Raw genomic sequence first — 12,692 nt, forward strand, 5'->3', positions numbered from 1 at the left:
CCCACTGCGTGACACTTTGGGCAAGTGTCTTCTACTATAGCCTCGGGCCGACCAAACCCTTGTGAGTGGATTTGGTAGACGGAAACTGAAAGAAGCCTGTCGTATATGTATATATATATATATATATATATATATATATATATACATATATGTATGTGTGTGTACATGTTTGTGTGTCTGTGTTTGTCCCCCAACATCGATTGACAACCGATGCTGGTGTGTTTACGTCCCTGTAACTTAGCAGTTCGGCAAAAGAGACCGATAGAATAAGTACTAAGCTTCCAAAGAATAAGTCCTGGAGTCGATTTGCTCGACTAAAGGCGGTGCTCCAGCATGGCCGCAGTCAAATGACTGAAACAAGTAAAGAGTATACACAAGCAGAAATACCCGGCGTTCATCGCGTTAAAGAAAATTAAAAAAAATTTTAAACGCTGTCTAGATTGCGCAGGTTTCAACTGCTAGTAGCTGAAATACCAACTTTCTGCATAACTCTGCATCCCATGCCAGCATGGAACATGGACGTTAAGTGAAATGTGTAAAGAAAGTTTTCCACTCATATATGTATATAATGTAAATACACGTTTCTCTAACTTATTTCGTAACCAAATAACAGGTACAGATTATAAACAATGAAAGGCCGTACGTGGAGTACACACACACATACACACAAACAGACAGCGAATATACCAGGTTATTGTTTCCCTTTTATACACACAGAAATACATTCATGCATGTCAGTCGAAAAATGAAAGTCTAATACTAATACTTACTTCATCACTCGAAGTCTTACGTTGCCTGTAATTTTTGTTGCTTCTAACACTTGGGGCATGGCTGTTTTAACAACCAATCTAGTTCCATTGCAGAGTCTGGGTGTACCAAGGTTTCTTAATAGCATTATGGGAGCACCTGTTTTCATGATCAGAAATGTGATGGAAATCCTGGTGGCTGAAGTGAATTGAGGAACTCCACTGGGTAATGCGTTACCTGTTCTTGATCAAGGACAGAGTCAAATGGTCTATATGAACATTCAGATCCTCTTCTGGACGGTCTCCTAGTTTAAGTTGGAGAATGCTGCCATAATCCTTACCTTTAGTTCATCTTTGGTGTTACAAGGAGTTTTGTTGGTCTTTCGCTCAACTACACCCCAAACATAATAATCAAGGGGGTTGCAGTCTGTGGAGCTAGGTGGCCAGTTGTTAGGAGTGTTGTGGTCGCAGAAATTGTCTGACAGCCATGACTGGGTTCCCCTGCTTGTGTAGCAAGACGCAGAGTCCTGTTGTTAGACATACGGTCTTCCAGCAGCTGCCATCTTGACCCAGGGCAGCACTACATCCTCCAAGCATTTGATGTAGGCTTCCGTGTGAGAAGTGAGGGGATGAACAAAAACGAGTTTTTTTAATGTTTAGCCATAGATCGATTTCTGGTTTAATGAGGCAATACCGCTTTACCGTCCCCAGTATGACATAACTGAAAGTACATAATTATAAACATTTACACATAACATTCGAACACAATGTATCCACAGTGCATATACAAATTAGTTAAATCTAGTTGTATTACACCACTAAACCAGAAATCGATCTATGGCTAAAGTTTTTGAAAAATCATTTTTGCCTATCCCCTCGTTTTCAGTCCGTTTCTATATTATAAAAAAAGTAGTTTTAGAGCCATTTGGCGTCTTCTTCTAGCATGTTCGGTAGTTGCCCTTATAATTATATTTATAAAATTAGATACTTTGTATTAATTTTTACTTAAATTGGTTTTTACAAAAGTCACCGGCAGTAAATCAAAATTCCATAAATACTTAATTTTCAATTTTATTTGTTCATTCCAATTATGAATGTTTAATAATTGTATGCTGTGAGTTAAAATCACCGTTTTTTTTTTTTCAACATTTGTCTATTTATTAGCGAAGTATCATAAAATAATTTTTTGTTTTAATTGTGGAATTAAATGGTTTTGATTTACTCTCACGTGACTTTTAGCCAACCCTGTATGAAATATCTATTAGACACATACACACACACGCACATACATACACACACACACTCCTCAGGTATGTTTATACATATATATTTATGTATATATATATACATATATATATATATATATATATATATATATATATATATATATATATATATATATATATATATATATATATATATATATATATATATATATATATATACGTGTGCGTATGTGTACACTTATGCATGTATGTCATGCATGTTTGTATATTTACATTGAAATGGGATCCAATGCATCTACATGTAAAAAGTCTGACTAATATGCATTTGCCTAAAGCTCTTCTTACTTCGTCCAAACATTCACACATATCCACACACACGCTCTCACTATTGAACATTCACAAACAATCATAATATGCACAGCCAATGAATTCGAAGAGGAAATTTCTATCAGTCTCAAATAGTATCAAAGAGTCAATGTAGTAAGTTTACTGCAGTCAGCCACTGCAAGCGAATAATTATTTAAATCTTAAACAAGCCGACAGACGGCTGTGAATAAGTCATTGACAAAGTAAGAAAAAAATCTCAGTGTTATGTTAAGAAGAAAAAAAAACTAAACAAATGATAAAATATTAATAAAAGCAATGAACATCGAACGCATGGGTGAAAGAAAAATAACTATATATCAAAACAGATTGTTTGCAAGCGTCCGGATATTCATTGCTCTAACGAGTATAGAAATAGAAGGTTTTAAGTATAATTCTAAATGGCGTCTGAGCAAATATTATTCTCTAGTATTTTAGTTAGATGTTAGCAGACAATGAAAAGAAAACCAAAAAAACAAACTTAGCAAACAAGCAGAAACCAAAACACAATACTTGGCTATCGCAAGCCATTTTCTGTCGTTTTTGTTCTCTGTTGTTATTTTATGTAATTTTATTTCTTCCATAGAAGACCAATGGAAGTGTGTCTCTTCACGAGAGCAGAGTGTGGAAGCAAAGAAAATAAGGAAACAACTATTGGAGGATATGACCGTTGTTTTACAGATCCGCAAAACAAATGTTCCTCTAGAGAACGGAATAACAATGAAGGAACTAAATAAATAAATAAATAATAGATGCGTTGAATTATTACTTAAAAATATGGAGGATACTAGCGATTCGAAGAGAGACAGGATGTACAGAATTATGTTAAATTAGGACTACAATAGTATTTCAAATTTCATCAGCAACAATAACAAGGCTAATGTATGACTGAAAGGCCAAATAACAATAGTCATAGCTCTATTAGAACGGGAGGTGGAGAAAAAAAATCGAAATACTGGTAACACTTGAAACAACAAGTAAATCTAGGAATAAAACAACAGGCATAATGTAATAATACTGGTGACAGGAGTCACAACAATAAGTGAGAGGGCAGTATTAACAATTGTGTGCTAAAATCGCATACAATGCTATAATGAATACAATAGAAATGCTAGAATTAATAGAATGGTTGCTATTTATGGTATCAATAAAAAATATCTTGTACCAACAGCATTATTAGACATCCTAACAATACTGTCGAAAATAGTACTCATTAATGTGTTGTTAAAAGTGAAAGTAATAATGGCTTTAAAACTTGGCACAAGGCCAGCAGTTTTTGAAGGGAGGGTGAGGTCGATTACATCGAACCCAGTGCTCAACTTATGAAAGGAAAATAGTCCTCGGCGAAATTTGAATCCAGAGCGTAAAGCCAGAAGAAACGCCACTAAGAATTTTGTATGGCGTGTTAACGATTCTGCCAGCTCGATGCCTTAAAGTGAGAGTAATTATACTAATGCTGTTAATAATCTGCAGAAAAATGAGTTTCTAAGAATACTATATCCGGACTAAATATCTGGGAAAGATTAGGATTCACACTTCTGTTTAGCTCACCACTAGAACTTGTCTTTGTGTTACTAGTATTGCAGTTGTTGTTCAGTCCCCAACGCTAATCGAGTGTACATGTGATAAAAGGCATTTTGCTATGACCATCCTGCTTTCATTTAATGTTCCCTTGTTTTAAGTTTCTAAAACACTAAGGTTATTTGATTATAATTTCTAACGGATCGAATGACCACATAGAAGTCCCTTGGTTGATCCTGTCAAAACGTATCAGGTCATCCCAAAAGTTCTGTCCGATTTTACCTTTTTTAGAATTGAATGAAATTTAATAGTATTTTAGAATGTCTAATGGAAGAATTGAAAATTATTTTTATGCATTTTTGTATATTTAAACTAAATAAATATTATTTTCCAGAATAATAGGATTTAAAATTTCTTTGCTTAAAGCCCTTTCTAACATGGAAGTATCCAAAGAGCATTTAAGGCACATAATGCTTTATGAGTACAAAAAAGGAAACTCTGCAGCCGAAGCGACACGAAACATACACTCAGTTTATGGGAAAGAATGCTTGAATGAAAAACTTGCAGAAGATGGTTTGCAAAATTCAGAAGTGGGGATTTCAGCCTTGAGGATGAAGATCGAACAGGACGTCCAGTTGAGTTTGATGATAAGCTCCTCCAGGCATAACTTGAAGAAAATCCTGCATTATCAGTTGAAGAATTGATAATAAAGCTTAGTTCAAACCATACAACTGTTCATCGTCATCTTCAACAACTTGGAAAGGTTCTTAAACTTGGAAAATGGGTGCCTAATAAATTGTTCGAAAGCAACCGCAAATCCCGAGTTGACAGCTGCTCTTCTCTCCATTCTCGCGAACTTATTTCACCCTTTTTGGGTAGACTTGTGACTGGTGACGAAAAATGGATCTTCTATCGAAATGTTAAATGTCGTAAACAGTGGCTTGGTAAAAAGGGAAAAAAACTCAACCACAACTGAGAAGGGAAAAAGGTTCTTCTCTCTGTTTGGTGGGATTGCAAAGGAGTAATTCACTTTGAATTGTTACCACCTAATGCAACAATCAATGCTCAAGTCTACTGTCAGCAATTAGAGCGTTTGAAACAAGCTTTGAAGAAAAAAAGACCCGCTTTAGTGAATCGAAAAGAACAATGTTTCATCAGGACAATGCTCGACCCCACACTGCAAAGATCACATCACAGAAGATCGAAGAACTTGGTTGGGAAAAAATTCCTCATTCACCTAATTCTCCCGATCTTGCTCCTTTAGACTACCATTTGTTTCCTAGTTTACAGAATCATTTGGGGGACATAACTTTCGCAAGCCAGGAGGAGGTCAAAACTGCCATTTCAGAGTTCTTCGCTTTGAAACCAAAAGAGTTTTACATTGATGGGATACAAAAAGCTTGTAACTAGATGGCAGGAAGTCATAGATAATCAGGGAAATTACATTGATGATTAAATTTCAATTAAATATAACATTTGATCACTTGTTTCCTTTATTCAAAATTCGGATGACCTCATAAATATTATCAAAACTACTGTCAGTGATGTAAGTTCTGGTTCTAATTTCTACTTCCATTGTAAGTTATTTCGCTTTATTCAAGTCAATAATTGCAGAGAGAATCTTAAACAGATGTAGACAATTTCTTGACCATTCTGATTTTGTGACAGAATGACCATCTAAATATTGTCAACACCCATACTAGTACTCGACACGTTGAAATAAATACAAGTGACATGTTAGACGAATTGATTTGAAAGAAACCAATGCTAACAAAATATTGTTTAACCAGTTGGGAACAAGGAAAAGAAATCATAGAATAAATTGATCAAGGGGGAAGGTGAGACGGTGGGGTTCGAAGTTTGCTTCCCAACCACATGGTTTCCAGTTCAGTGCGTGGCACTTTGTCCCCTCTATCATATTTTTATTGGTACCGTAATTAACAGGCATTCTGTTAATTCTAGCATTTCTATTGTAATCATTACAGTGTTGTGAGCAATGATGGCATACAATTGTTAATACTGTCTCTTAGCTTCGGGCCGACCTAAACCTTGTGACGGAAACTGAAAGAAGCCCGACGTGTGTGTGTGTGTGTGTGTGTGTGTGTGTGTGTGTGCGAGCGTGCACTGTCTTCGTGTCTGCTTCTCTCCCCAAACGCCACTTGACAACTGATGTTGGTATGTTTACGTACCCGTTGTTCGAAAATCAGTACAACTCTTAACGGAAAGTACTGGGGTTGATTCATTTGACTAAAAAATCTTCAAGGTGCTGCCCCAGTATGACCGCAGACTAACAAATAAAGGGTAAAAGATGAAAATATGTTGTTTGTTGGGTTTTTTTCCAAATCGGTATTAACATGATTACGTCCATGTGACGTTTACTGACGACATGCAATTATAAACATCACAGTATTTGATTCCATAAATGCCATCCATATACAAAATTTTACATTCAACAAATAATATTCAACGAACCCTTGTATTAACTTTACCCTCTAGTTTCCACCCGATAATTTGAGAAAGTACATGGTAGAAATTCAAATCCAAATAGGGCAAATACAATAGGATTAGCCTCTCGAATATTGTAGATACATTTAACAAAACCAAATAGTGCCATCATTTTCCATCCTTAAATTCAGTTGTGCCACGAATTTCAAAGAAATAACTCAATCATTCAGAAACACCCAGCATGTATTTTGATTACCCTAAATGAAAATATTCTCAAAATGGAGATTCACTCAAGTGTCAAAACTTCCCAATTTACTTACTAGTAAAAACATACATGAAGAAGTTACTGATTGCTTTCACAAATTTTCCAATACCTATGAATACATAGCCAATTGATTTCCACATGTTAGGAGAAGAAGAAGAAAAAAAGAAGAAAAGCCATGTTGTTAGCACTTGAGACAACCAACAATTAACGCCCTAAAGTTAGTCAATAATTTACACAGACATTATGCGGACTGATTAATTCCTTTCACTTCCAGAATTTTACTAACACAAGCCAACAAAGATACTTTGAATCTGAACCCACTCATAGTTCAGCTGAACAAAGAATATGTATTCTGTGATCTTAATCTTCTTTTTAATTCTTTCTGTCACAGATATTTCACAGTTAATTGTTTATAAATAGTATATAGTGCATCTTCTTTAAACGAATGAAAGTAAAACATTAACTAAATACGAAATATATATATATGTAGACGTATATGTGTGTATGCGTGTGTGCGTGTATGTGTGTGTGCAGGTGAGTGTATAGATAGATAGATAGATAGCTAGATAGATAGATAGATAGATAGTTCAGAGATAATTGAGGGACATAGAATCATAAAAACTGAATAATGTTTTTTGCTCTTTAAAATTCAGATCAGGTTTGCGAAAGAGACATTTACACTGTTTACTTCTTGAGAAATTTCAAACAAACATATTTTAGTCTTGTTTAATGTTTACGTAGTACACTTGGTGCTACTCGTCACTCCCTAGACATTCATTTTGGTTTCATGGGGAGAATGATAAAAATGCTGAAAATAAAAAGTTACGAGTGTGAAAAGGATGTCTCTAATTGAAATTTCAAGTTCTCTAATTTCTTCTTAGTCGTTTACCTTACATTCACGACACCAGCCAATAAAGGAATCTCTACGTGACTTCCTAACCTGTCAGAAATAGCAACTTAATCTTCAGACAACATCAGTGGTTCTCAACTGCTTTTTATCTATGGACTCCTTTGATTACTATTCTATTCTGGTGGACTCCCATAGCCATTCAATGTTTAAAAACTAGTTTATAGATACTTCTTTCAAATTTCCTATTTTGCCTTTCATACGTTAACCTATGTAAGCTGAACTATGTAAACTATCCGAGACAGAAACGGAGCTGTTTCTTGCAATAAATACATTCAGAGTAACACTTTTTCATGGATACTTTATATACTGTGTATACCCAATCTACTATTTTGCTTAAAATCTTATATGGACCCCGGTTGAGAACCACTTGATTACCCTATGTTTTAAAAATAATACATTAAATGATGTACAGGGTACATTATGTCTGAGTAAAATGGGTTATTCATTACCGAAATGCTCAAACTATTTGTGTATTCGAGGAGAAAAGTGTTTTTGCATCTATTGTATGGTATATATAGTGGAGGCGCAATGGCCCAGTGGTTAGGGCAGTGGACTCGTGGTCATAGGATCGCGGTTTCGATTCCCAGACCGGGCGTTGTGAGTGTTTATTGAGCGAAAACACCTAAAGCTCCACGAGGCTCCGGCAGGGGATGGTGGCGAACCCTGCTGTACTCTTTCACCACAACTTTCTCTCACTCATACTTCCTATTTCTATTGTGCCTGTAATTCAAAGGGTCAGCCTTGTCACACTGTGTCACGCTGAATATCCCCAAGAACTATGTTAAGGGTACACGTGTCTGTGGAGTGCTCAGCCACTTGCACGTTAATTTCACGAGCAGGCTGTTCTGTTGATCCGATCATGTGGAACCCTCGACGTCGTAAGCGACGGAGTGCCAACAACAACAACGTTATATATAAAATGAATGGTTTTGCACATAATAAATTATTACATTTTTATTTCTAGTTTTAGGCTATATTTTTTTTATCATTTACCACATACAATTACCTTTTTTCTTCTTCCCCACCTCTCTCTCTCTTTCTCTTCCCCCTTTCTGCATTTACGTGCGTGAATGCGTTAACTATATACCTATAGCTGTGTACGTTGATTCGTATTTCTTAATGTTGGTTGTCTGTCCACACAGGTATCTGCTCATGTGTGTATGTGTGCGCATGTGTGTCAGCGCGCGCGTGTGAATATATTTTAAATGTTTTATCAAGATCTTTATTATCTTTATTTTAACATAACGGATCTTATCAAGTTCTTGTCTCATCTCATTGTCACACAATTAGTGAGGTAACACTTATACTAGTGATGACAAGAATAAAACAATTACTAGCGACACATCTACAATAATAATAAGACGAATATAAACAACAAAGACAACAAATAATGACTATGAAGTAAACTAAGAAAGCAGAAAATTTGATTTTGATAAAAGGGTGCCTTTAAATCACATCAAACCAAAGAAATGGAAACCAGACAAAGAACTTAAATCGTACAAAATTTAAACGAAATGAAACGAAATAAAACCAACCCAATCCGTACTACACAAACTAGGCAAAGATTAAACTAAACCAAACAAATCGAATGTAAGCCAAACTAAACCAAATCAAAACTTAACTAAACTAAATCAAGTCATTCTAATGACAAATATAAAAACGCAAAAGTACGAAGCCAAATACGAGGAAATAACCCAACAATATTATTCCAATAGATTCCGATATCGTATGCTATTGTCTCTTATTAAAAGTAACTCTCTCTCTCTCTCCCTCTCCCCCTCTCTCTCTCTATTTCTGTTAGAATTTTATTGCTATTAATATATAACACATCTTTCTTTTCCATTTCCTTCGTCCTTTATATTATCTTTCTCATTTTCCTTTCTTTTTTCCCCAATTTACCTTATTTCTGCTTTTCTTTTTACTTTTTTCATTTACCTTTTTTCCTTTTTGTCCTGTCTTTTTTCTTTCTTTTGAGCATTTCTTTGTTTTATTTCGTCTCTTCTTTCTTTGTATTTGTTTTTTTTTCCTCAATTCTTTTTTCTCTTCCAACTTCTCTTCGTTACCCTCTCTTTTCCACCTTTTATTCCACACTAAACATTTTTTTTTTTTTTCTCTTCTTAAGTCTTGTTTCTATATCTTGCCTCTTTTTCTGCCATCTCTCTTCTTTTTTTTTTATTTCCTTTTTTTCCATAACATTTGTTTTGTGTCACATTATCCGAATCTGTCAATATTTTTATTTACTAATATTCAGTATCATATTCATTTGTTTATCATTCAGATTTTAAGATGCAGCGAGGAAGATTGGAAGAAACTAGTGGATGGCAGCTATATCAATATGGCACCTTTAGACAAGATAACAGGACGAGAAAACTAAGTGTGATGGGAATGATAGACACAAGACGGCATTTGAAGATAAGATGGCCGCAATGTGACAAAATGGCATTCACTGATGAAACAATATGGATATCGTAGATAAAAAAAAACAAACGCTGGGAAAATAAAGTTAAAAGGGAGATGCAGATATCTGAGTCGATAATTTTTGGAGGAACAGCGGAGATGTAAGGAACAGCGATGTTACTGGTTCGTTTCCTGTTGCTACTCCTATAATCAGTCAAGACACTTAGTCAAAACACTCAGTAGCTCATTGTACTACTTTTGGTAAAATGTTGCTGTTGTTGTTGTTATTAGGATCTTTTTTAAAACGGGGGCCACATTTTTCATTAACGAAACACTTTGAAACATGGAACACTGGTAGAATGTGTCATATAAAACATCTTTTTCTCTTAGTCTTCTTAAAAAAAAAGAAATCCATAAGTTATTCCATGTTAAAGTTGTCGTATTTCTGTAATTTCAACCATTCAGCCGATATACATTAAGTGCCGACTACATAAACAAATGATTCTGAAACAATTAACCCTAACCCTAACCCTAGGGTTAGGGTTAGGGTTAGGGTTAGGGTTAAAGCAAATTTAAAATGAAAAAAGCAAATAAAACGAAGGTATGGAGATTAAATACGCTTTACATCGCTTAATCAGCCAAAGGAGTAAATGTAAACAACTGAATACTTGTCAGTGATTGGTTGAAATTATCGAAATAAGACAATTTTTTACATGTTTCGATTCCCAGACCGGGCGTTGTGAGTGTTTATTGAGAGAAAACACCTAAAGCTCCTAGAGGCTCTGGCAGGGGATGGTGGCGAACCCTGCTGTACTCTTTCACCACAACTTTCTCTTCCTGTTTCTGTTGTGCCTGTAATTCAAAGGGTCAGCCTTGTCACATTGTGTCACGCTGAATATCCCCAAGGACTACGTTAAGGGGTACACGTGTCTGTGGAGTGCTCAGCCACTTGCACGTTAATTTCACGAGCAGGCTGTTCCGTTGATTGGATCGACTGGAACCCTCGACGTCGTAAGCGACGGAGTGCCCCCGCTAAGATTGTATTTAGGATAGCATAATCCAATGTTTTGTTCTATTTTTAAAACAGTTGGATATGTGCTATGCAAGATACATGAAAGCAAGTTCTTACTGGTTAAGCGAGCGCTTGTCAATATATCTTCGTTGTCTCATTGTTAGTAAGTATCAAAAGGTGGACTGAATTTTACTACTGTAAGCTGCATTTGGTTTGTTAAAGTAATCAGCATCCCCGGGGAAAGTCATGTTTGGTAGCTTAGTTTCATATCTGGAAAATTTGTTTCGCATCCACTTAACGCCACAGAAGTTCAAAAGTTCCCTTGTTTACGTTCTTGTTTAAAACCATGCAAGTCCAGATCAAGCAGATCTATGATCAAAAGCAATCAAAGTTGTTATCATGCCAGTCGTTTTCAGGTATTTTGCATCTGAAGCATATTTTTTAAATTCTATTCCTTATCAACTTTGAGAGAGATTTTATGGAAATTTGACTGCTATTTCTGTATCAGATAGAGCAACCACGTAGAAGGCTTCTGGATTGTACATAAAGCCAGTGAAGAGAAATATTCTTTTCTACTCTAGGCACAAGGCCCGAAATTTGGGGGGAGGGGGCCAGTCGATCATATCGACCGAGTATGTAACTGGTGCTTAATTTATCGACCCCGAAAGGATGAAAGGCAATGTCGACCTCGGCGAAATTTGAACTCAGAACGTACGAAATACTGCTAAGCATTTCGACCGGTGTGCTAATGTTTCTTCTTTCTTTACTGCCCACAAGGGGCTACACACAGAGGGGACAAACATGGGCAGACAAACGGTTTAAGTCGATTCCAGTACGTAACTGGTACTTAATTTATCGACCCCGAAAGGATGAAGGGTAAAGTCGACCTCGGCGGAATTTGAACTCAGAACGTAGCGGCAGACGAAATACCGCTAAGCATTTCGCCCGGCGTGCTTAACGTTACTGCCAGCTCGCCGACTTAGTGTAAAAGTAATATTAATAAATAAATGTATCGTTTTAAAGTTTTTACTTTTAGTTCTGAAAAAACTATCTACTCAAGTTAATAAAATCTGCTATTCCACATACTGAAGATATCTCCCACAGAAATGGTTGGATGATTCGAAATGTTATTGGTTCTGACGCCTTAGTGTATGTCCGATACCGTACAGGAAAATTTTAGTAAGAATGCATAAACCAGGTAGTTTAGTAAAGTGATGGTAATGTTAAGGAGTTGATTTCACACATTAGAGAGCAGTATGAAGAGTACAACGAAGAGTACAACGAAGAGTACAACGAAGAGTACAACAAGAGTATACAATGAAGAGTACAATAAGTGTATACAATGAAGAGTACAACAAGAGTAGTATGAAGAGTATTCAGAGAACTTAGGAAAGTGTATGACTTCATACGCAAAGAATCCTTTAAGCTGCTCCAGGATTTTCCACATGATAATGGTGGGTTTTCTATTTTGACAGATGGCTCCTAGCCACTCTGTTAAAAACAGAAGACAGTGCAGATAATTTTGCTATGTGCTTCCATTTACGTCTTCACATATTTATTCTTTTTTTCAATCTTAAATGTAGGTTGATTACCCCTTTTAAAATGGAAAAACGCACAGAAAGCAAGCATATCTTTGATGCTATCAATTTTGATTTTAAATGAGTTGCTATATTTATCCAATGAAATTACAACGACGCCGTTAGCAAGTAGATCTGCGGTTTTGAGTACAAAGCAAGTGTATTGTACTCCTGTTTGGTATCACAGAATTTTATTCTTCCTTACCGAAATTCCTCCGTCTGAAAGCCTT

The sequence above is a fragment of the Octopus bimaculoides genome, chromosome 2, assembly GCF_046866305.1.
Source record: "Octopus bimaculoides isolate indiv1 chromosome 2, ASM4686630v1, whole genome shotgun sequence".
NCBI lineage: Eukaryota > Metazoa > Mollusca > Cephalopoda > Octopoda > Octopodidae > Octopus > Octopus bimaculoides.